The sequence below is a fragment of the Melozone crissalis genome, unplaced genomic scaffold, assembly GCF_028551555.1.
Source record: "Melozone crissalis strain CALT ecotype California unplaced genomic scaffold, PUWL_Pcris_2 ptg000073l_1, whole genome shotgun sequence".
Taxonomy (NCBI): domain Eukaryota; kingdom Metazoa; phylum Chordata; class Aves; order Passeriformes; family Passerellidae; genus Melozone; species Melozone crissalis.
This window is the reverse complement of record NW_026535850.1, coordinates 2,694,670-2,718,120: the sequence shown is the minus strand read 5'-3', so window position 1 is coordinate 2,718,120 and position 23,451 is coordinate 2,694,670. Positions and strand designations below refer to the sequence as shown.

The 23,451-nt window shown below is 45.5% G+C and overlaps 1 pseudogene; it reads left to right on the top strand.

Moving 5' to 3' along the window:
• The first annotated feature begins 531 nt into the window (after positions 1–531).
• Positions 532–23,451, top strand: part of LOC128946070 (nucleotide exchange factor SIL1-like) — a 216,388-nt pseudogene continuing 193,468 nt past the window's right edge.

The window sequence follows — 23,451 nt, the reverse complement described above, 5'->3', positions numbered from 1 at the left end:
CAGCAGAGGAGACTTCTCAGAGTCTGACCCTTTGCTCTTCCCCTAGTGCCTGATTTTGTTTGACAAAAAGGATTATTGAGAAAAAACCAACCCCTCCACTCTGCACAAGGGGAATTTGTGACCTTCCTAGTCCAGTTTTGCTGCTGCCTGGCTGCTGTATGTGCTGGATCCCCAAAGATGCCCTCAAATCCAAAACAAACAAACAAAAAAAACCCAAACAAACAAACAAAAAAACCAAACCGTGTGCAGGTGGGGTCACCACGACCACCCTTTCTGCTTCACAGGCTGTGAGAGTTGTTTCTGGAAATCCACTGTATCCACAGAACATTCTGTGTGGAAATCCTCTCCTGCTCTCATTGTGTCCACAGAACATTCTGTGTGGAAATCCTCTCCTGCTCTCTGTGTGTGTCTGTCTGTAAGGAGATGTCAGCCTGTGCAGAAGCTCCTCTCCAGGAGCTCCAGAGCCCCTGTTGCACATGTTGGCTCCTCCTGCCTACCTGGGACTGAAGCAAAGTGCTAATTGTTGTGCAGATGTCATCTGCCAGGCAGGCAGGAGGCTGGAGGCTTGGAAGAGGCTGTGCTGTCATTTGCTAGCAGCCTCCTCGGTACACGTAAGCTCTATTTTTATTGGGAGTGTGCGTTTGCTTTCAGCCACTGCTTTGTCGAATTTCTCTTTCTTTTTTTTTTTTTTCCTCTTTTTATTTCCAGGCTTGCAGATAAAGTTTGAAGGATACATCTGTTTTTCATTATTCCAGTTTTGCTGCTTGTTTTATAACTGAAAAAACCTCAATCAAACCAAGAAACCTGTTCCTGTGTAAAAAGCTTTAGTTTGTTCTGAGGTGAGAGGGAATTAATTGTGTGTTGTGGTCACACTGGACTGAGGTCAGGACTGTGGGACTGTCCAGAAGGGCACAAGGATCACGTTCTGGGAGCAGAGGGAGTTTGAGGCTGTGCATTGTGCTCTGGGTGTGCCAGCTCAGGAGCCTGGGTGTTGGTTGTAGCCTGGATTTGCTTGGCCATGTCCCAGGAGAGAGCTGGAGGCTCTGGCCACAGGTTGGCTTATGAAAACAGGGAGCTTTTCTTTTACTCCAGCTGTGGTTTAATAGGGGCTTGTGGGCCCTTGAGGTGGTTCTTTGACCCTTTAGGAAAGAGGAGACACTGAAGTAGGAACTGGGAGGTGATGCTTTCCTGAACTGTGTGAGTTAAGCAGGGGGATGCTCATTGCTCAGGCATGCTGTGGGTGTCAGAAATCCAGATCTTTGTTCCAGCTTTGTTCCAAAGCCAATTAATGAGAAAAATCCAGTTGATGTGGTCGAGGTGGCTCAAAGGAAGAGGCTGCTGCTCAGGAAGACCCTGGCTCAGGAGTTTTTGGAGGCTGCAGAAGTACATCAGGTGCACTGTTACCTCTGCTCTGTCCCTCTCCTGGTTTCCTCTTCCTTTTCTGGCAAAAACCAAGCAGGGAAAGGAAGAAATAACAAAGTGGAGTGTAGGGACAAGGTACCAGTGAAAGGGTGGAAGGAGAGGAGGCTTCCCTCCACGTCCCTGAAGGCTTCTGGGGGCAGAGGCTCTTTGGTGCCAGGAGCTGGTGTTGGGTGCTGCTGTGAGCAGGTTTTCTGCTCTGTGGGACACAAAGTGGTTGCTTCAGTGAGGGAGAGCTCTGCTATCTGATGTGCCACCCTGATGGACAGCAAAGCAAGATATTTCGGACTGTGTGTAGGGGAGGAACTTCTTTAAAACCTGGATAGGAGTAGGAGCAGACTTGATGGAGGGATGAGTAATGAAAGAGTGTTTGAACGGAACTAATCAGTCCTATCTTCTTTCAAAAGACCTCATTTAGTTTAATTTAGCAGCGTGTAAATTTAGAGCCAATCAAAGGAAATACTTGTGCAGCCTGTGTGCTGGCAGGCTGCAGCACTCCCTAGCCCAGCAGAGAGCTGAAGGCTGTAGGTGGATCCCGAGCCTCATGTCAGGCACTGGGGGCACACGTGTGTGTGCTCACACGCAGGGTGGGCACAACTGCTCTGTGCCCAGGCACTGGCACCCACAGCAGCAGCAGCAGCCTTCATTTCCCCGTGATGTGCTCTGTGCCCCATCAGGGTGGCTCTGTACCCATCAGGGTGGCTCTGTGCTCCATTAGGGTTGGTCTGTGCCATGGCTCTGTACCCATCAGGGTGGTTCTGTACCCCATTAGGGTGGCTCTGTACCCCATCAGGATGGCTCTGTCCTCCATCAGGGTAGCTCTGTGCCCCATCAGAGTGGGTCTGTGCCATGGCTCTGCTCCCTGGAACACCTGAGCATGGTCAGAGCCAGCTCCTGGCCCCATGGCTGGGCTGAGCCTCTGCTCTGAGCAGCAGGGAAAGCCTTGTGCTGTAGGAACCACTGAGTAAACCTTGCTGACCTCTGCAAAATGTTGTTTTCCTCAAGAAAAACCTACATATGGATTAGATGAGCCCCTGCTCCTTGGACAGCTGGTCGTTTTGTTTAATTTGAATTAACGCAGCTACTTCAGTGCTTAAAATGAGGCACAGGCATAAAAAGTCTTCACGGGATTGCACGGCTTTTTATTTTTCCCTCCAGTTGTCATCCATGGCACTGACACAGAGATTTTAAACAAATCTTGCAGGTCTCCTCATATTTTCCAGGAGAGATATCATCCCCTGTGGGGTCAGTATGAGTTCTTGGCATTACCTGTCACAAACCCCATTAGCAGTGAGCCCCACGAGTCCCTGTGCTTACACCTCGAGGTGTTGTGCCTCCTGCCATGTCACACCCCTGATCCCACGCTGTGTTGCAATGTGTTGTGTAAAGAGTCCGGAAACCTGCAAAAATGGGAAAAAAAATACTGTTGGGTTTGTTTTGCTTTGCATTTCAGGCTGGTGGCAATGTCTCCTTGGGCCAGGCTCCTATCCAGCACCTCCAGAATCAGCCTGCTGCTGCTGCTGGGCTCTGTGCTCCTCTCCTGCTCCAGCCTGGGACAGAGAGTGCCTGTAAGTTTTGGCTGCTCCACTTGACTTCAGACTGATAAAACACGGATGCTTTTTGCCTTTAAGGAAATGCCCATTATTCTTTAGGAAATGTCTTTCTCCTGGTTGAGTTACGAAAACAAACCAGAAAGGGTTCTTCTGATTTCTGTGTAAATGAAGAATCACTTGTGTGGTGCTGCCCGTTTTTGCTAGAAATGCTAATGAAAATGGGGTATTGCAAAGCAACTGTGGCCAGGCAGTGACAGTAGCACTTAAATGAATCAAGTCCCATCCTTTTATCCTTACTGAACGTTTAAACCCCACACTTTTCCTGAGCAGAGCTGGTAAACATCAGCTGTCTCCATTATGTGTTTGAACAGATCCAGCACTGGGAGGCCTGGTGGTAAATTTACAATAGCCTGTATCACTAACTCCCTCTTGGATAATCACAGAGCTGTGGAAATCAGCTAAGGAATAACTGCTCCACTCACTGTTTTTTAGTCCTGTTGAGTCTTGGCTCAGAAAATGTTAACATTGATTTTCATCTGCAGAACCTGGGCTTTTATGGCTGTGATTGTTCCTGAGCTTTAACCATTTGTTATAAATTAAACAATTCCAAGCCCCTGATGCACTCAGCAAAAGCAGGAGTTAAGATCTGGTTCCTCGTGCATCTCTGAAATCGCAGTCGCTTTCCACAGCTGAAATAAAAACATTCTATAGGTTTGTCAGCCTTCCTTGTGTGTTACCACAATCATGGAATTGTGCAATTGTGTAGGTTGGGAGAGACCTTTGTGATCATTGAGTACAACCTTTAACCCAGTGCTGCCAAGGCCACCACTAGCCCACGTCCCCAAGTGCCACATCCACACTGTTGTTGCTACTCTGCGTGTTTTGCTCAGGTTGACATTTCTGTTGCTCAGAAAGACTCTTCTAGGCTGGAAACGGATATTTATGTGCAGAGCATCCAAATTCTGACAGAAAATGTGCATGCATTTTTTCCCAAGGAGTGGAAGAACTGAAGGCAGAATGTGTCCCAGAATTTCCCAGTTAACCACTGAATTTACTTACATTTTTCCCTGTGAAAACATCCTAAGGATTAAGAACCAAACACTTCATGAAGTGAGCTGTAACTCCATCATAATTGCCAACAATTAGGACTAATCATTCCCTGTAGGGTGGTTAACTCAAATTCCTCAGTGGTGACTGAATTGGTGATCTCAGAAGCTGAAAATATTCCCTTCAGCAGGCACTGAGCTGTGGGGATGATGAGCCTGGACCAGTTCATCTGTTTCTGCTGGAACCAGAACAGCCCAGACCCAGAGTCAGTGCCTGGTGTGAGAGTACAGGTCATTTCTGTGCACTCTCCAGAGTTTTTTGTGACTCCCACCAGCTCCCTAGGGAGGCTTTCCATTGAACACCAAGGTTTCCCTCACAGCAAGGATTTTTTTCCCTGCTGTTCTTCCCTTGGTGTAACATCAAGCCGCTCGTGCTGGCTGCTCTCCCACACCTCTGCCAGCCTCGTGCTGCACTTGCCATGGAGGTGGTGATTAAATCCCTGCCTCATTGTTTTAAAAGCCTTGGAGAACACTGGAAGAGGGTGGAGAAGAGGATCCTCACATTTGTATAATGTGGGCAGCTCAGTGTGTTTTTTCCCATGTCCTGTTTTGGAAACAGCTGAACTATTTTAGCTGAAATCTTCTCCAAGCCTGAAATAAGTGCATTTAAGAAAAAGAAAAAAAAAAAACAACCCAACAAAACCCAAAAAAACTCACCAAACCCCAAACCAACCAACAAGCCTTGAGGCATTCCACTCGTGTGGAAAATTTCAGCTGAAAAAGTTAAAAGTTTGACATATTTTTAGGCAAGGGAAAATGGGGTCTTACAATGTTATACAACCCTAATAATAGCCAGGGCTCCTGCCTCTGACTGAAATACAGGTAAGGCTCTGTGAGAGCTGGTTTGAAACCTGCAACCTGCTCTGGAATAGGAAATAAGTTGTGTTGCTTTGTTCAGCACAAATGTCATGCTAGTTATGCATGTTTAACCTTTTATATACTTTAAATCTGAATTTAACCATGTGGAAAGAATCTCAGATGTCAAAAAAAAAAAAATCTGCTGGTGAGGGAAAAAATTTTGTATTCTCAGCCAGCACTAAATTACCCAGATGCAATTGCTAATGAGCTGAATCTCTTCTCTCCAAAAGGAGTTTGCCCTTACAAAAATAGAAGAGAGCGACATAAAAGATGACAGTGGGAAGGAGCTGGGGACAGAGGATGACGCTGATCCTGAAGACCTGGAAGTGTTTTATGCCACGGATCAGTGGCAAACCCTGCGTCCAGGTAACTGCTAATTATAGCATGCCTCTGGAACCCACCTGCCAGCACTGACAGGAGCCCTGCAGATGCTCCAAGAGCTGTTTGTTCCCATGACAATGTGTGCTTTTGCTGGTGCTCACACAGAGAGGAGGACTCGGTGACCCAGTGCAGGGACTGGAGGTGGTGAGCAAAGTGTCCAAGGAGGGGAGAGGTTGCTCCAGGGCTTTCAGGTCACTGGAGCAGGAGGAGTGGGCTGCCAGCCCCCTGTGTCTCTGTCACTGGCTCCACAGCCCTTTCTCTCTTCATTTGTCAAGGGCCAGGTTTTATAACGTTTGTTGGCACGTGGATTCCCAGGTCTGCTGTGCTCCGGTGTGGCGCTGCTCAGTGGCAAGCTGATTAGGAGCTGTCACTGGAGCACTGCACAGCTTTTTAACAATGGCTTTTCTGTTCCTCACCTGTTTGAAAGCTAGCTTTTATTTCCGTCTGTGCAAACCACAAAAAATCTCTTCCCTTTCTTTGGGTTGGCGTCTTTCATTAGACATGCCTGGAACTCTGTGGTGAGAGGAGCCCAGCAGAGCAGCTTGGCCTCTGTGTGCTGAGAAGGCTCTGGAGGGGCCAAAACCATTCAAACACACACAGATGCACATGTGCATACATATTTCAACAATTAGCCTGTCTCTGGGATCCTGAACGAGCTGTTTAATCCACTTGTGCTTTGGTGTCCTCATGTATATGCAGGTATAATACCTTCCCACCTCACAAGGGTGAACTAAGTAGTAATTAATTTTTATAAAGTGCTCTGAATTTAAGAGCTTTATCCTGTGCTCAGTATTATCATTGAAAGAATAAGTATGGGTTCCATTTGTCTTGAAATTTCTGCCAGATATAGCAGAATGACTTTTCCAAATGTAAATCTTTGTATAACATAAATGGCTACAAAAGCCCCTGCGTTCCACAGAGCTGCAGTATATACTTATATTCCATTTCTGTACCATTATGTATGGAAGGTGTATGGTGTCACTGCTCATTAGTCAGCTTGGCAGATCCCCACCAGCTTTGTTGGAGCAGAACATGTACATACTTGCAGTCATTAGAAACCTCATTGCAGGGTTTGTTCACAAGCACCTTCTCCACTGCTTGGGTGCCTTATTCCGCTTCATTTTTGTAGTTATTCCATGTTGGGCACATGCAGTGAAGGGCTTGTGGAAATGGGGAGCTTGTCAGTATTCACAGAGGAGAGTAATTTTGGTTACTCTTGTAAAGACTTAAATGGTGTCCTGCCTCATGTTCTGACTGCTACAGATGCCAGCACTGGGGACGTGGCACAAAGAGGAGCCGGCCTTGGTCTCCTGCTGCCAGCCTGGGTTTCTGTCTCCTGGGGTTCTTGTGCAGTGAAATCCCTGTGAGGACTGGCACTGACACCTTCAGCACGTGTTAGCCAAGGCTGGGGCCCTGCTGCCAGCATGAGCCCATCCCTGTAGCCTCTGGCCACACTTTCCCAGTGTGAGCTGAGCTCTGGCTGGCAGGGAGCTGACCTGGCACAGCTGCTGCTGTGGCTGCACAGGGATTCACCTTTTGGTGCTGCAGCAGAGCCACGCAACTTGGCAGCGTGTCCATCCCACTGGTTCTGCATCTTGCCATGTTTTCCATGTGGCTGCACTCACTGGCAGCTGAGCAGAGCCTGGCTGGGCTCAGGGTTTGCCTTCTGCTGCCCATGTCTCCAGGACACCCCCACTCCCTCTCCCATTGTATCCCTGCGGCAAACTAGGCCAGTCTCTCTGGGGGAAGCAAATTCAAGTGTTTGAATTTAGAATTTGGATCTACAGTTCTGAGCACTGGGAGGGAGCTTGGAGCTGCGTTTCCCCCATCTCACTCCTGTTTCAACTTGTTCCTGTTCTGAGCTCACGCAGGATTTTGTGCTTCTCTACAATGGTGCAGCAGCTCATCTTTTATAGATGTGTTCCCAGTTTTCCTCTGCTGAGTTTCCAGTTCCCTGTTGCTAATTGCATCAATCCACATTTCCACCGGGACTGCAGCAGTGTCATCAACCTGTAACCTGTCAAATCCCTCCCCAAATTCGATTGTTGTTGTGTCTGTAATGCTTTGGGTGCTTGTTCCTCGCTGTCTACAGTGTGAGCTGGATTTTGATCAAGTGCTTCCTTGCACTTTGAGCACACTTCAAGCTGCTGGAGGTGGCTGGATGCTAACACAGAGAGACAGTTGCCCTAAGAACTGTGCTGCCTGTAATCTGGAAGCAAGATCAGTTGTCTCTTCTGCCAGGCAGCCGGAGCTGACGGCTCTGGAAAGGTTGGTGAAACTTCCCAAAGCCCTTTAACACTCGGTTAGGCATTGCTTCTTTCTCACTTGGCACTAAATAATGCAGCAGGTGCAGGCTCAGACTGAAGGGAGATGTGTGCCCCAGAGAGGCTTCCAGCACCTCTGCTCTTAGACTTTTGGGCATCATCTGTGGGGCTTTTCCTTCTGTCCATGGTTGGAGTCCACAGGAACCTGGAGGTTTTTTGGGGTTTAGTGAGTGGGATTGCTGTTTCCTCTGAGTGAAGGTTCACACCCCTGCTCTGACTCCTCCTGGTCAGGTAACAGAGTTTGTTTGAAGTTGTGCTTCCTCTGCAGTCTTTTTTTCTTTCAGAATACACTTTCTCCATGTGACAGTACCCTTGGGAGCTGGAACATATTTTACTTTTGTTATTTGGGCACCAAATCTCCCAATATTTTGTTCAGCATTCCTGATGATGATTGGAAGTTGGATTTCTCTGGCCATCTAGTTGTATCACTGAGCAGCAGATTTTCCACCCAGCAGTGGTGGGAAATTTTCCACCCAGCAGTGGCTCCTCTGGGAAGAGTTTGCTGTGAAGATTCAGAGCAAGGATATTAGAGGCAGGGGTTTAATTGGGAAAGGAAAAGGGCATTAATCACCCCCCAGCAGTGATGAGTGGAGAGCTGGGGCTGCACAAGGCTCTGCTCTGCCCATCCCCATGGCAGCAGTCCTTTGCTGCTCCCTAATGTGGCAGAAACCCTCTGGCAGCTTTTCCAGCTGACAGTTGGGAGTTAATGAGTCCAGTTTCCAATCCAGATGGACAAGTGAGAACCTCCACTGCCGAAATATCAAAATATTTACAGATTGCTCTGCAGAGAGGCAGCAGTGGGGCACAGAGGCTGCCTTTGCTGCAGAGCAGCTCCCTGCAGACTGGAGGGATGGAGCAGAGCCTGGCACTGTGACTGGCACGGTGCAGCGTGGATCTCTCTGGGCTTTGGATGGATGTCTCAGGGCAGAGCAGGGAGCTCAGCTGGCCTGCACCTTCAACTGTGGTTAAAGCTCTGCCTTGCAGAGCTGAATCCGCAGTGACTCCCCACTGTTTGTGCTGCCCAGAGTAATTTTCTGCAGTGCCCAATGATTTCCCAGTTAAAAACCAAGGAGCCACAGCTGCTGCTGCTGGTCAGGCTGCCAGAGTGAAGCTGATGTGCGCATGCTGTTGGTGCTGCTTCTGCAAAGATGAAACCATCTCATGTTCAGCAGGGAGCCAGTGATACATTGCTTGGCATTTAAATATCCATGGCTGCAGCTCCCAAGGATCCTCAGGCTACCTTTGCTGCTCCTGCTTGTCACAGGTCTTCTCCCGTCTCATTTGCTGCTCAAACAAGGTTTTACACCTGTGGGAGCCCAGTTCTGCAGGCAGCCACAGCAGGGAGGTGTTTTCAGGGCTGCTTTGAAGGGCTTGTTGTGCAAGGACAGGGCTGAGGATGGGCAGTACCTTAGCCCAGTTTCACTGCCAGTCTGTCCTCCAGGGGATTCCAGTGGCCAAATGAGGCAGCACTGATTTGGCTGACAGGAGGTTCCTGAGGCAGGGGAGGCAGGAGGCAGCAGGATCTGTGCCAGGCCTGTGCCACATGGGGGTGACCTGGCTGCTGCTGAGGGTCCCCTCACACCTTGTCTGCTCCTGCTGCTCGCTGGGATGTCCTGAGCTGCAACAACTCTTGCTAATTGCTCTGCTGAATTCATCACTGTCCAAACCATTGGCTTCTCACTGACCCAGACCTAACTGAGACAGTGGTGGGCAGGTCTCTGAAATATTTATGGCAGCACAGTCAAGAGAGGGCTGTGAAATACAGAGTGAAACCACCAGGGTATGCTCGTTTTTGCAAAGTTTGACATGTCTAATCCAGGAAATAGGAGCCTCATCAGATCAGCACGGTTTTGCATACAGAGGGAAGGCAAATGGAATTTCAAAAACCTCATCTATACTAGATGAAATGCTTCTTCTCCACGTTTCTTTATAAAACGACTTGTTAGTGATGTGCAGATGGGAGGAATCTCGACTCTGGAGTTGTTATAATCTTGTCTGGCCAGCAACACGAGAGCTGGAGGATGATTCCAGCAGGTAGGAAAGGCCAGGCTGACTTGAGAGCAAATGTTCAGTGCTTGGAAGCTGAGTTATAGTCCCTGGTAGTTCTCCCTCTACTTGTTTTCAATCTGACTTCTGGCATAGGAGGCTTTCCATCTCCTTAATGTATCTCCTGCCTGTCCTTTTTATTGCCAGCTGCCTTCATGGGCTCCTCTCTCAGCTTCCTACCCTTGTGAGCTTTCCTTTGCCCCTCATCCTCACATCACAGGGGGCACAGTGTCCCTAACACTTGTGCCTAATTCCAAGTCCTTGGCAGAAGTGCCAGGGCTGAAGCTCCAGGTGCTGCTCCTGCCTGGTGTGTGGGGCAGTGCCAGGCAGATGGGGCTCACCAAGCACACCCTCCATGCCCTGGTCCTGGTCTGGGTAAGAGGGATGGTGATGTTTCCCTCCAGCTGTTGGTGAGAGGACAGGACTGGGGCTCAGGAGATGCTGGGACAGTGAGCAGACAGGGGTTCCCAGCCCCCTGCTCCAGCAGGAGGATGTGTTTGAAGGATGCCAGCTCTGGGCAGGGAATCACAGCACAAATGTCCTGCCCTGCAGCTTGGTTTCAGCATTTCTGTACAGAATTGGGACCCCCAATTCCATGAATTGGGAGCCAGCTTTTGCCCCCCAAATGCAGGTAAAACTTCTCTTCTGTCATTTGCAGAAGTGGCAGTGTCCTGGCAGCACTGGTGTGGTGAGGAAAAGCCCTACAATGCTTGCTCAGGTTAAGTAGCAGAGTGGGCTTGGGGCGGGTTTTTGGTGTGTCAGGTCAGTCCTGTCCCTTGCTGGCCATGATGTTCTGGTTTCAAACTGGTTACAAAAGACTTTTGCAGGGATGCTCCTTCTGCCAAAAACTAACTGTGCTTCTGAGCAGCCAGAATAAAGTCTGAGCTTCTCTAACACGCAGCCATGGACAAGGCTGTGGACGCTGCCAAAACAAGGGTGCAGTGCTGTGTTTTCATGAGCCAAGCCATGACTCCTGCTAGTGGTTTGTGGAGTTCTGAGCCCTGCAGGGTATTCCAGGTGATCAGGAGTGGCCATAAACCAGGGGATGAGGTGCTGAGAGTCAAGCAGTGGTTTTAGTGCAACAGGAGGAGGTTAAGCTGCAGCTTTCAGAATAATTTCAAACTTCACTTTAATGATGCTCAGGCTGCTGGTGGTGTAATAGCAGCAGACATCAGCAGTGGAACCATTCCCGTGGTTAAATGTACATTGTTTGGTGGAAGAAAAGTGCTTTGAAGGAAGAGAGTCTGTTTCCCAGGGAAGACATCTCTCATTCCTTGCTTTTATCTCCTCCCTGCTGAGCTGGGGATGCTGTGAGCCTGTGAGCTGCTGAGAGGTGCTCAAATGTGTGCTGGTTGATGAGGAATATCTTGCTCTGTTTTTTATGTGCAAGTAGGCTGGATTTGCTGCAATAGCTCAAATAACCTTCGTGTGGCTGTTTAGAAGGATGAACCTCATTAATAAAGAAGAGGTATTTAATAACAGGCCTATTTTTAGCTCTGTCTTTATTTAACAGTCTGCACATTTATTTCAAGCTTGTAACAGTGCTTTAGAAGAAAAATGTTTTCCCTCCTCTGAAATGTGTTGGCAGTGCCTCCAGCCTTGGTTATCTTGAATTTCCAGTTTGACTAGCATCCCTCCTCCTTCCAAAGCCAGCAAGCCACAGCAGGCCCACAGCTCCAACATTTTCCTTGGGAAATGGGAAATTTCTGGGGGAATATGCTTTCAAAACATGGGACTTGGGTCCCAGGGTCACTGAAACAGTTCTGAAGGTTTGATCAACCATAGTCACAGCAACTGCCTCAGGCTTCAAATGTGTGATCTTGTGTGGGACAGGCACTGCAGACACTGCAGTGTTTGGTGTTTGCTGCAGGATGTGACTGACCACACACTCTGGGAGAGGCTGGCAGCTCTGGGGGCTAGGCATTTCTGAAGAGATTTTTTTTTCCTAAATTTGTCAACTTTATTCTGTAATTTCATAAATTAAACTCTGACCTACAGATATCTTGCAGACATTGTGTTTTCAGCCCATTCTCCGGTGTTTGCTGTCATTTCCTGGTGGTGAAGGAGGCAGCCCCAGCCCTGAGGGGATGCACCATCTTTCCAACTCCTTTTCACATCTGTCCCTTTGGCATTGCTGTCTCTGTACTCAGACCCTGCCCTGACTGAAGGTTTGCTGGAGCACAAGTGCCTGAGCCTGTGGCCAGGATGACCATTTCTGAGCCCTTTTCCCAGTGTTATGTTTTCCCGATTATCCCATCATAAAAAAAAAGCCAAACAATATTAAAAGTAGTAACAATTTTAATTGAATAGTTAAAATGAAAAATATAAAATTGGATGCAATATAATTTGATTAAAATAAGGGATAATTTGGTTCCAATAATAGCACATAAGCAAGACATACCGCGGGGTACTGAGTGCAGGGTTCAATGACCCTTGCCACTTCACGTACAAGCTTGACAAGTGAAAGTCACCCCTTATATGCTATGTGTCAATTCCATCTCCTCCCATTTTTGGTTCGTCATATCTCTATCTCCCCCTTCATTACCACCTTTACCATGCATGTGCCACCACTTGGTTTGGTGGTCGCACAGGTCTTTGGAGGTCGTCACTGATGAAGGCTCTGTAGTCTTCTTTGTTGTCCTTTAATTCACCTTTGGGTTACACATGCACTCCAAGCCAGTACAATGTAAGCCAAGACTAACATATCACTGCATCTACATATCAAGGCAATAAATACTTTACAATTAGCATTTTCTGGGACCGAACCAGGTTCTCTTCAGCTTCTTTCCTGTGGTCCTTGAAAACACCTGCTGGGAAGGGGGAGGGGGGGGTGGTGGAGCCCCTCCTCTCCCTCTCTTCTTTGGCATTACAACTTTTAACTATTAACTATTTTGTTATTCTCAAATATTAATTACTGCATCAATATTGATTACTGTTTCAATTTTTATCAGCACGAATCATACCTATTTATCACAAATCTCCCATTTCTCTTTTTGATCATTATGATTTGTGCTGTATTTTAAAAGCTGTGCTTTGATATTTTTTATATTTTTCAAAATTTTGGTTTTCTCGTTGTGTCTTTTTGGCTTTAAACTTTTTTAACATTTCTATTACTGCTTCTAGTCTTTTATACTCTCTTTTGAGTTTAGTTAACATTTCCTGGTCTATTTCAATCTTTTTAGGTTTTTGTTTTTTAACAGGGGTCGATTTAGCTTTTAATATCATTATAGATTTTAATTTTGTTTTGGGGGGGGGGGGTTTCTGCATCTTGAAACATAGTTGTAATCTGCATCCCCTGAATCACTAAATGAATTAAGCTAATAAAACAGGGAATCATACAGGGCAGAAATGGAAGTCCCAGAACTGAACACAACAACATGAACCCCAACTTTTTCTTCCAAACACTTCCAAAGAGGTTACTCCACCATTTGTTTTCAAAATTGAATTTCACTTTTGTACCGGCACATGACCCACCCTTTTAATTTTTTCAGCAAGTTCTGTGGTAGCTTTCTTATTGTTGCCCAAAAATTTAATATATCCCATCTGAGGCTTTCCATTTTTTATCAGTTTTTTTCCAATTGTTTTCAATAAGGCCTTAGGCTGTTGATGAATTGGTAGGGGTTAGCTCCAGGACTTCTGTACCAGCATAAATTAATCTGTTTATCCCATTTACAATTTATTTCTTTTTTTGGTCCCCAATATTCAATGGGGTTTTTAGGTCACCAAATTTTTGAACAATCATTCATATTAACCACCAATGTGGATTTACAAGGAGTATGCCCTACTATTTTATTAAATTTTTTTTCTTTTTGAGTTACAAAAATAATTTCAATTACTTGATGTCTTAAAATCCATCCTTCAGGTTTCTTTAATGTTCCAGAAATTTGGGTGTGGTTTCACTTTAAAAATTGCTCTGGAGCTAAGCTCTCACCTTTCCACGGCCATCTTTTAGCCATTTTTAGACCTCCACAAATCCAACATTTGGATAGCCCCAATTCCGTAGCAATTCTTGCATCAATCTCACAAACAGATTCTTATTCGAGGCTGGCAGATCCTAATCTTTGTAGTATTGTTTTAGCTTTTTATACAATTTAGCCAATTTTGTTGACTCTTTTTTTCCTGTTCTTTCCTCTATTCCCCTTTGTTTTTTTCTCTTTTTTTATTTTTTTTTCAATTTTTCTTTTAGTGTCCGATTTCCCATGTTAATACTTGGATCCTTTTTATTATCATCTCTTTCAAAACAAACAAATCTTTTATATTGAGGGCAAATTTGATCACCATGGGAATAAGGAGCTCGCCCATTATATTCCAGATTTTTTCCTACCCAATACATCTTTCCTTCCTTTATACAAACATCTATAACACTGCTGCAATTGTAGCAGGCAAAACAAACATACGGGTGTGTCACAAACACAGATTCCATCTTGTCCTTAATCCACACAGAGTGATTGCAATAGTCACAAATGTTGAAATTGCTGGGACTTGGTTTTTGCTCTGATTGCTTTTTCATTGCCGAAACTTTGTTTAGTGTGGCCTTCTGGCTTTGGCCAACCGCCAAGGGTACCAGAATGATCACAGTGAAAATAATCCTCAGGAAATCTACCTTTCTACCTTTCTCAAGGTCCCTTGGGTTGCAACCAAGGGCCGAGATGCCAATCTTCTCGGTAGGAAAGGTAATATTCTGGGATCTAGTCACTGGTGCTTTTGGTTTCCTCGGTACCCATAGCCCCACAGAGTTTGCTTGTTCCTTTTTAAATGCCATTTTTCAGTTCTAGCTGGTTAAGAAGAAATAATTAAAATGAAAAATAATTAAAATGAAAAGAACAGGGAAAAGATTAGGCCAGAATACCATAAACCTGTATTTTCCAAAATTTCAGGCATGTGCCAACCACAATAAGATTTTTTTAATTATTTTTTGCTTCAAGGGCGGGGAGTTCATTAAGTCGTCGCCTCCAATAAGCACACTCACAGCACCAATATGCCACTGCAATGTGCCTATTATGTGGTGTATAGACTTCTTTTCCACAACAACTATTAATTATGAGACACTGGTCTATAATGTTATAAATTGCTTGTTTTTTAATTTGTGCTATAGCCTATATAGCTAGAACCAATTGACCTAAGTTTTCTATTAATCTAATTGCTGTTGGAAGGGTCCCATCTCCCAGTTTCAAAGATATCAAAAAAAAATCACTAGTAATGCATTCTATAATTAGCCGGCTAAATATATAATCATAGCAAAACAAACAAATCAATTGTCGCTCCTTCTCTTCCCTCTTAGTTACTTTCCACCATGAGGTAAAGCAAAGTGTGCAAACAATACATATCCGTGGATGACACCCTAAACCATGTTTACTGCACTCCCAACATTTTACTTGTTTCTGAGCTTTTTTAACAATAGGTGTTATCAATCTTAGTTTTTGGAATTGCAGTTTTGTAAACAGTTCTAATAATGTTGCTGGTGGGTGACCCTGGAGGAGATCTTCGATCTTTTTAGGCCGTTTCCACTGATTTAGAAAGTCTTTTATTCTTTTTCCACCGGCGTTCTTTTGCCTCTGAGCTCAAGGGAGTTGTGGTCCGTAGCTACTCCAGGATGCCTAGTTCCTTCTTAATAAATCAGGGTTAATATAAATCAACTTAAATCCCACCATATGATCACATTTTTGGAATTTCATGTTCCAACAATATTTTAGCTACAGTTTGAACAGTAGCCTGAGCTGTTGGAAATGCTTTAACCCACTGAGTTAATTGATCTATTATAACTAACAACTATTTCTACTGACCCATTTTAAGCAATTCTGTAAAATCAACCTGGATCTTTTCAAATAGCCTGTAGGCTGTTTTGCATCCTCCAGAGGGAGGGCTTCTTAACACCTTTTTATTTACTTTTTAACAGGTGAGACACCCCTGGGTAATTTGCTTTCCAATTTCAAATATCTTTATACATCCATAAAATTTTAAAAAGTAATCATAAAAGGCTCTTGTTCCCCAGTGTGTCCGTTTATACAAGTTATTTAAGATTTAATATGCCACCTGTTTTGGCATCATAATTCTGCCATCAAGAAAAACTCACTTTCCCTTCTTAAATGTTATTCCTAATTTCCTTATAGCTGCCAGTTTTGCTAGCAGAAGGGAAAGTGTCTCCTGCTGAATTTCTATTTTTTTTTTAAGGTCATGATTTCAGTATCTTTTTTTTTTAAGGTCACTCTTTTTGCTTTTTTATCAGCCAAATTATTTTTCTGACTCTAATATCCCTCCCTCTCTGGTGTTCCTTTATATGAACTATTGGTTTTTTTTTTTTTTTTGAGCCTTTTTAAAGCTTCAAATGTCTAAATTATTAATCCCCCATGTATTAACCCTTTCCTTTAATTGTTTATAAGTTTCCTTTCTTTTCAAATTTTTCTAAAAGTATGTACTACACTAAGAGCATATTTCGAGTCTGTATAAATAGTCCCTTCTTGCCTTTTTAGTATTAATAATGTATGAAATAATGCATAAAATTCACAGGCTTGTGCTGACCATGAGGGACGAAGGGGACCAGACTCCTTTATTCTCAACTTTTTCCCACTTCACCTAAATGTCAACCCCTGTCATTAATTTCTAGATTATCTTTTTTAGTTAAAAAATAAATTTTAAGTTTTCCTTTACAGGGTTTTATCTGTAAATTTAAGGCTATTACTAAATCTTTGCCTAACAAATGATTTTTGGCCTCTGGTATCAATAATAAATCATTTACTCCAAATTTGTCATTTGTTTCAATTTGTACTCACTTTATTACAGGAACAGGGAAAGCCTCTCCTGTAATTCCGATTACTGAAACTCGCTTACAACTTATCTCACATCCCTGGGGTAATTTTGTCACTGTCAGCTAAGAAACTCTTGTATTAACTAAAAATATAACTTTTTTAGGGCTCTTTTGATGGTGTTTTGGTTCTCTTCATTAAACAGAGCCCCCGACCTTCTTGAAAAGTTTTCTTATTTTGCTGTTTCTTCCTGCAACTTTTTTGGTAGGTGCCCCTTTTTATGGTAGTAAAAACAGGTGGGTCCTGCATCCTTCAAGGTAGGGCAAGAATTTTGTAAGTGCCCTTTCTTTTGGCGGGAAAAAAAACCCACACAGATCTTGTGTTCCTAAAAATAGATCCTGACATCTGTAATTTGTTTTTCCTTGTGGATTTTTTTTTCCTGTATTTAAAGCTGCCTGCATTTTTCGAACTGCTGCCACCAAAATTCTGGCATCTGCTTTCTGCTTTTCCTCATCTCTGTTTACATACACCCTTTGTGTTTCTCTCAGTAACTCTTGAAGTCCCCTGTCCTGCCCATCTTTTAATTTGTCCAGCTTTTTCCTGATGTCACTGCAAGATCTGGTCACAAACTGAATTTTTAACAGAACCTGTTCTTTTGCAGTATCAGTATCTATACCTGAATATAATTACAAGTCTCTTTTTAATCTTTTTAACCATTCTTCTGGGGACTCATACTTTTTCTGATGCTTACTTAAAACTTTTTTTATATTATGTCCTTAAGGCACTGCCCTCGGAATTTCTTGATTTTCTTCCCTTTGGGATTCCCATTCATCCCAAAACCGTATTATCATCCCCAGTGGGCTGTCCTGAGGAATGCTCCTTCCCTGAGAACCCCCCTCACAGTTCCCATATACCTCAAACCACTGCGAATTTTTCCTACAATCTGCAGCCCCTGGGTCAAGGAACTTATTTTTTCCCTGACCCATTTCTGGCGGCGACAAACTAAGAAATCCCCGGTAGCAGGAGAGTCTTAGTTTCCCACACTCACCTCGTGGCTCAACTGCCTCACTTATTACACTGTCACACTGCCTTTTCAATTTACCTGTTTCACTCCTATTTCTCCCTTTGCAATCTATTTGTTCCACTCCTCTCTCCCTCTTTTTTAATATATTAGCCCCATCCTCTCACCGTCTAATCACATACTAAATTCCCTGCTATCAACCCCTCCAAGGAAATCAAACCTATTCATTCACTCTCTCAGTCTTCCTACTGAGTCAATATCTCCTGCCCAAGGACCTTCCTACGGGTGCCTGGCCCAGGGATCCCCTCCTTCCCCCTGGGTCAGACCTTCCTGGGGTCCCCACTCATTTACTTTTCTTTTGCTTCCCTCCTTTTCCGGCCGGCCTCCTCTCGGAGAACGCAAAAACACGGTACAGGGAGGTCCCATCTCTTCGGGGGTCCGGGACTGCCCAGCCCCCGTCTCAGACACTCCACACACACTGACACATGCATACAGCCATCCCCCAACCCAAAACCCCGTGATACTCACAGCCTCCTTTTCTCACGAGGGTCTTCGTTCACAAAGCAGTTTTCTATGGGTACTCTCTCTCCTATAAGCCGGCACTCTGATGGGAACCTTTTTTGCACGCTCTTATAAACTAATTTGCTTATGCATTATTATAAAAAAAAAACCCTCTCTTTTCTCAAGGGAGAGTGGTCTAGCCTTGGGACCACTTCAAAGTCTGGTGGGGAGCTCCTTCCCAGAAGCTATCCACCTCCCCAGAGTTAAAAGAGTCTCCCAGGGTTTTGGCACCAAAATTGTTATGTTTTCCCGATTATCCCATCATAAAAAAAAGCCAAACAATATTAAAAGTAGTAACAATTTTAATTGAATAGTTAAAATGAAAAATATAAAATTGGATGCAATATAATTCGATTAAAATAAGGGATAATTTGGTTCCAATAATAGCACATAAGCAAGACATACCGCGGGGTACGGAGTGCAGGGTTCAATGACCCTTGCCACTTCACATACAAGCTTGACAAGTGAAAATCACCCCTTATATGCCATGTGTCAATGCCATCTCCTCCTATTTTCGGTTCGTCACTTTTCTGTCTCTGCCCTCATTACCACCCTTATCACACATGCGCCACCACTCGGTTTGGTGGTCGCACAAGTCTTTGGGGGTCGTCACTGATGAAGGCTCTGTAGTCTTCTTCGTTGTCCTTTAATTCACCTTTGGGTTACACAGGCGCACCAAGCCAGTACAATGTAAGCCAAGACAATGTATCACTGCATCTACATATCAAGGCAATAAATACTTTATAATTAGCATTTTCTGGGACCGAACCAGGTTCTTGCTCATTTTTAGCAACTGTATCTTCAGCTTCTTTCCTGTGGTCCTTGAAAACATCTGCTGGGAAGGGGGGGGGGGAGCCCCTCCTCTCCCTCTCTTCTTTGGCATTACAACTTTTAACTATTAACTATTTTATTATTCTCAAATATTAATTACTGTATCAATATTGATTACTGTTTCAATTTTTATCAGCACAAATCATACCTATTTATCACACCAGGATACTTGTGGCCATATGCTCTACAAGATGCTGGATTTGGGCCCTGGGATGTATGTGGCAGTTATTACAAAGAACTTGGCTCTAGGGGCTAATCCCTGGTCTGTCCTTGTCGTTCAGTCTGGATCGTGTATATCCCTTAACTATAATTTTGCAGCATTATCTTTTTCCATAATTAGGGAGTGTTTTCCATGGTCTTGCTGAGGCCCTTCCTCCCTGCAGTTTCCCCTGTGGGTTAAGGCCTGACTTACTGAAACTTCCACAGAGCTGATTCTGGGCGGGCAGGGACAAGGCCAGAGGGTTTTCAGCAGTCAGCACAGTCAGATGGCTCCTGTGAGGAATATTTCAGTTGCTCCTTCACAGCTCTTGCCTGCAAATTGTCCTCTTGCTCAGATGGGGCACCAGTTTCTTTTTTTTCTCCTTTTTCTTTCCCAAGCTATTCAGTTTTCCATACATTTATTTATAGGGTCACACAAGCAACAGGTCTGCTTTTTCCACAGATCCTTCCAGAGCCACGTGCTGTGCCTGCTCCATTCTGGGGCAAAAGCACCTTCTCCTCTGAGGAAAACTCAGAATATCCATCCAGCTGTCTTGACTGAGCGAGGCATTTTCTCAGAACCCTGCCCTCTGCTCATTTCAGAATCTGCAGGGAATTTGGGACATAAATTAAAAAGCTATTTGATGCTCCTTGAGGTCTAGAAGCTGGTTTTGCATTTGTTTTTACTTGAACGCACACTGAGACAAATGGCTCTGCTTTACTGAAGCTGCTTCCTTTGGCATCCTGAGGAAGCTTCCCAGTTAAAAAATAAATATGGCTCTGTTTTTGCAGCCCTGCTTTACCAGCAAAAGCTGGGGAAGGAAATGTAATCTCCTTCTGTCTGTCCTGATGTTTTGTAGAACTAATTCCCATTTATTGGAAGAACTCTTCCAAGCCAGATAAATGTTTAATTTTTTATTATGTGTTTACATTTTGGAAGGAGTAAGGGTGGTGATGTTGGAAATTCTAATGAGGGACAACATTTCTGATTCAAAAGACTCAGGCTCCTCTCTTCTGATTTTTCTGCCTGATCCTTCAGACTGCAGGAAGTTTTGCTTGGGTCATTCACTTGCAACAGGATGTTATGTGAATACAGAATTAATGTATGCAGCCTGTCACTTGGAATTGCTGCTGTTTCTGCTGCTGGAGAGCTCCCAGGGTTGCAGAGTTCTTGCAAGCAGCAATAACAGGAATGTGCCTGTGATCCTGCAAAGCCAGAGGAGGAGCAGGGAGCTGCGAGTCTCCCCCATCACTGCGGGGTGTGAATAAATAGATCTAATCAACAATTTACGTGTTAGCCCCGGACCAGGGTTTTAGGATGTGTCATTCAGCCCAAGCGAAACCTCTGCATCTCAGGCTGGTGGTGTTTCTAAAAGCACCTCTAAGTGATCACTGAGGCTGGATTTTGAGCTGCATTTACATTTTGATAGAATCTGCTGCTTTCCTTATCTGAAACAAAGCCTACCTGATCTTCATTACTTACACTATCATTTCACCTAACCAGGGTGCTACTGCTTACAGTTATCTGTCTGTTCTTCACCAGATAATACACAAAAGAATTGTTATCCCTGGCTGTATGTGGATTAGCTGGAGCTGTAAGGGGGGTGCACATGGTGATGGGTTTTACAGGTGGAGTGCAGGTATTTATAGACTGTCTGAGGAAATGCTGGATGAGTGGCTGCTGCCCCACTGGCTGCGCTGCCATCCCAGCAGCAAAACATAGAGAAAACACTGCTTAAACACAGAAAAATGGTTACTGCAGGGTGGCTAGAGCAGGCCATCTCCACAAGAGAGGTGATGGAGTCCTGGGACATCCCAGACCGTCCTGAGCACAGCCCTAGGGCTGGAGGGGACACTGCTGGAGCAGGGGTTGATCCCAGAGGTGTTTCCAGGCTCAGCTATCAGTGGCAGTGCCTTTTTTGAGACAGAAAATCTCACAGTGGCTTCACAGAGAGCTGCAAGCCCTGGTGGTGGTGCTGACTGCTGCCCCACTAACATCAGCTGCAGTCTGAGCGGGGCAAGCACAGAAAGGGCTCCTCTGAAAAGAGGCAGCAGGAAATGTCTGAGCTGCTGGGGAGCTGTGGGTCCAGAGGGCTGGAGCCAGGAGCCAGAGGCTGCAGGGAAGGGGGTCCATGAGGGCAGAGCCTTTGCTGGAAGAGAAGCCAAGGGGCTTTCACTTGACTCCTGTTTCATCATCCTTCCACACACTGATCTCTTCAGATGCTCTCCAAACCTTTGGTTTGCTTTCTGAAGGGGAAAGGACTTGTCCTGGAGGAGGAGCAGAGCCAGGCTGCTGAGGAGAGCTGGTGGCTGTCAGCTGGCAAGAGAGGAGAGACACGGAGGCCAGAGGGGGGACACTGGGTGAGCAGATGTTCACACTCAGCTCCATCCACTGTGAGTGCCAAACACACCTGCACTCCTGTTTGTACGGCTTGCTGTACTTGATAAACTGATAGATGTGAGTTTGGGCATTTTTGTTACCTTTTTGTATTCTGAAGAGAACTAAAGATGGTTCACATGATTTTTTTTGTGCCTTCTGCAGTGCAGGCAATGCAGGCAGGGATGGAACAGCAGCATCTTTATACTTGTCAAGTCTCCATCCACACCCAAGGCTCTGCCTGAAGCTCAAGGTGATTTTCTTGCAGGCTTAGAACACTACACCAGCAGGGAGAACAAGAAACTCAGTGGAGATTATGCTCCAGAAAAACTGTATGCATGGCCCAAAAACTAAATATGGAACCATGGAAGTGCACACTGCAGTGGTAGGGGAGGTGGGAATGCTGAATGGGGAGGTTTCCTGCCCTTCTGGCACCAGGAGCCAGGGGTCCTCTGGTTCTCCATGGTCTTCCTTGAGGATCTCTGGTTCTCCGTGGTTCTCCTTGAGGATCTCTGGTTCTCCATGGTCTTCCATGAGGATCTCTGGCTCTCCATGGTCTTCCATGAGGATCTCTGGTTCTTCATAAGGATCCCTGGTTCCCTGTGGTTCCCCCCAGGGCTGTGCTGGTGCCATGCCCGGAGCTTGCTGTGACAGCAGGCAGTAGTTTCAGGTGGGGCTGCTCTGCTGGCAGGGCCTTGGTGTTCCCAGCAGGGCAGGGCAGGGATGCTCCTGTCCCAGCAGGACACTGGGCATGCAGGTACCACCCCACAGCAGCTGCTCCTCCTCTGCATCACTTCCAGGGGCAGAACTCCTGTCCTGCTGCGTGGCAGGGAGCTCTGCAGAGCCAGCACCGAGGGGACAGGCTGGGCAGCAGCTGGGCAGCACTGGTTTAATCCTTTTTGCCTGTTCCTGCCATGGAAGCTGTGTACTGGGTGAGATGTGTGTGTTTGGGGAGGGCTGGCCCGACCATTAGCTTGTCAGGGTTTGCAACATAGGCAGCTGGGGAGAAAACTGTTATTAAGTGTAATGTGGCACCTTGGAGACGGAAGCATGGGGAGACAATAAATACAGCCTTCCATAATGCCATTTTATGGTGTCACTCTTCAGAATTTATTAAGACTTAGTTGCAGCCATGCCTGCAGCCTCCTGTGCTGGAATCCATAAATTGTGTTCATTATCTCCAGCACTTGCTCTGACCTGCTGTGTTTTACAAGGGGGGGGAGACACTGGAGGTGTGGGGACACCCCAGCTGCTTTCTGCAGCTGTTCCCCTGGTGCCAATCCAGCTTTTCTGGGGTTGCTGGGACACCCCAGGCAGTGCTTGGCGGCGTGGATGGACCCCAGGTGTGATGTGGTGGTTGAAGAGAACACTGAGGGACTGAGGAGCTGCCAAAATCACCACAGCTCCACAGGGAGCAGGGAAGCAGCTGGGCGAGGGGAGAGCCATGGGCGCCTTGGAGCACACTGGCACATTTGTCACTCCGCTGTGGGACCACTCCAGCAGTCCTGGATGTGCTGAGGATGCTGGAGGTGGAAAAGGGTTCACAGGAGCTCCCTGAACTGCACACAGAGTGATGCTACGCCCCTGCTTGGTGTCCTCTTGCACCAGTGTTTTCAGATGAAAACACAAATGAAATTGAGCTCCTTTTGCCCACTTTTTGTCATGACAAATCTCAGCAGCAGCATGTTGTGTACCTTCATCCTTATCCTCAGCATTTAGGTCCAGGATGGAGGAAAACAAGTTCAAGCCCAACCTCCTGTTAATTTATTATGTTCCTTATGCTTAAGGACAAAATTTAAGTTGCCAAAAGCAGATGTTTGCATGCTCTTTTTTTAGCTCTCAATGTACTTTCTGTGTGCTTGATTGATGGATGTCCCTGTTTCATTAATAGCTGGGCTTTGCATAAAGCTGTTACTACCAGGAGAATCTGGTGTGGGTTTCAGTTTTTTCTTCTTGCATTGAAAATCCATTATTAATGTCTTTCTGAGGGGAAAAAAAAAAAAAAAAGGTTTCAATTCAGGCATTTTGCTTTG